The following is a 2244-nucleotide window of genomic DNA, read 5'->3' as shown; positions in this document are numbered from 1 at the left end:
CCAAGCAGTTTTTCTGCAGCAGATTCTATACATAGTAAAAATGTATCACTACAGGCAGAATAAGGGGACCCCCAGGCACTATATTTAAAGGAATTTTTCATTTTTATTGTTTCACTTTAAGCATCATTAAAATTACTGCTCCTTTAAAAATTATATTAAAAGAAAAATGTTTCGCATTGGTATATGTCTCCAAGGGCAGTACTTTTATTGCCAATAACTTGCATTTAAGCCATCAAATGGGGACTTTTGATTTTTCAAGTTCAGGTCCCATAGACTGTAATATTGTTAGCGGTTCAGGTCTGAATTTTTGCAATGTTTGGGAGTTCTGGCAAGAACTGAACTGGGGGGGGGGGGGGGTGTTCGGCACATCAGTAATCATAATCGTCTGTTTGGAGTCTAGGACAGGGTTGAAGCAGTTATTGCTGGTTTGGGCACAGGGGCCCCAAATCTGTATCTAGGTGCTAGGTTCCCAGAGTCTGTGTTTCGGGAGACATGGACCTGAACCCGAAGCAAAACCACTCCAAAGGTCCCCCAGGCACACACCTCCCAAGTCAGTAGGCAAGAGGATACCCTGCAGTACCCTCTAAAAGCCCCTGTCCCAGTTGGGTCTGTCACACCTGTTAGTTACCTTACTTTCTTCCTTATACTTTCAACGAAAAGGAAGAAGAATTCCATCTCCTCAATGTCATAATTTGTATATTTAACTAGTTGGCCTTTTTAGTTCTACACTCAGTCAGTAGAAAATATTGCCTAGCCTCCAAAAATTATATTGCTCCAAAACAAATCTGTCTGGCTGCAACATGATCAAGTTACTCTACTTTCTTCAGGCAATTATTGTCTGTACCTCCTTATTGCTTATGATCATTCCTTCGGGAGGAAGGTTCTTGAGGCAGTGGTCCCCCCAATCTGGTACAGTAAGTACTCTCTTATCCTCTCTCCATTGAAATCTTTAGTAAAAGGGAAAATATTTATTCGATCTGAAGAGAGACCTAAGTGTTGTCCTAGACAGCCTCTGTTTCCAAGAGTTTCCAAGGATTTTCAGACAAAATGCTGATGGACTAGACCTGGGGTTCAGCCTTTAAAGTTCTTTCTATTGTGTTTCCGACCAAGGGGTGGTGTCATGATCTTTCGTATGCTTTCATACTGTCAGGGCTGACTCCTGCTATTTACGAGCAGCTCTTTTGTTTCAGTGCACAGAAGCTGCTCAGCTGTCAGTAAATTACCAGACACCTAGTGTTTCCACAGTGACTCACCTGGTTACCATTACCTGCCTCATTAGTCCAGCCTACAGCCAGCCCCTTTTGGCTATTTAAATAGCTTTGCTCATTTCCTTCTGGCCCCTGCATGGTCTATGATCTCCAGTGTGTTCCTGCCTATTTTCCTGTGTATGACTTGGCCTGGGTGACTTCTCTTCTGATACCTGTTCCTGTTTTTGTACTTTACTATGCTGACTTCTAGCTTCCTGACCTGGTTCGTCTGATTGCCTGCTCTGGCATCCAAAACCTGGCTTCAGTTTTGACTACGTTCCTAAACTGTGTTATTTTTTGTTATTTCGTTGAAGATGTGATTTTAACTGCATTTTCTGTCTCTGCCTGGTTTATGGTTTCTGATATGTACCTAGATGGTATTTACAGTATCTCACAAAACTGAGTACATCCCTCACATTTTTGTAAATATTTTATTATATTTTTTCATGTGACAACACTGAAGAAATTACACTTTTCAACGATGTAAAGTAGTGAGTGTACAGCTTGTATAACAGTGTAAATTTGCTCCCCATAAAATAACTCCATTAATGTCTAAACCGCCGGAAACAAAAGTGAGTACACCCCTAAGGGAAAATGTCCAAATTGGGCCCAAAGTATCAATATTTTGTGTATCCACCATTATTTTCCAGCACTGCCTTAACCCTCTTGTGCATAGAGTTCACCAGAGCCTCACAGGTTGCCACTGGAGTCATCTTCCACTCCTCCACGAGGACATCACAGAGATGGTGGATGTCAGAGACCTTCGGTTTGAGGATGCCCCACAGATTCTCAATAAGGTTTAGGTCTGGAGACATGCTTGGCCAGTCCATCACCTTTACCCTCAGCCTCTTTAGCAAGGCAGTGGTCATCTTGGAGGTGTGTTTGGGGTTGTTATCATGTTGGAATACTGCCCTGCGGCCAAATCTCCAAAGGGGGATCATGCTCTGTCACAGTACATGCTGGCATTCATGGTTGCCTCACTGAACTGTAGCTCCCA

General features: G+C 42.7%; 1 pseudogene; it reads right to left on the bottom strand.

Annotated features, from left to right (window-relative positions):
• Positions 1–910: 910 nt before the first annotated feature.
• On the bottom strand, positions 911–997 carry LOC143990674 (U5 spliceosomal RNA; annotated as a pseudogene).
• Between the last annotated feature and the right edge of the window lie 1247 nt (positions 998–2244).

The sequence above is a fragment of the Lithobates pipiens genome, unplaced genomic scaffold, assembly GCF_037356315.1.
Source record: "Lithobates pipiens isolate NorthernLeopardFrog02 unplaced genomic scaffold, aLitPip1_a1.2 Scaffold_18, whole genome shotgun sequence".
NCBI lineage: Eukaryota > Metazoa > Chordata > Amphibia > Anura > Ranidae > Lithobates > Lithobates pipiens.
The sequence above is the reverse complement of the archived record's forward strand: the minus strand, read 5'-3'. Positions and strand labels throughout refer to the sequence as shown.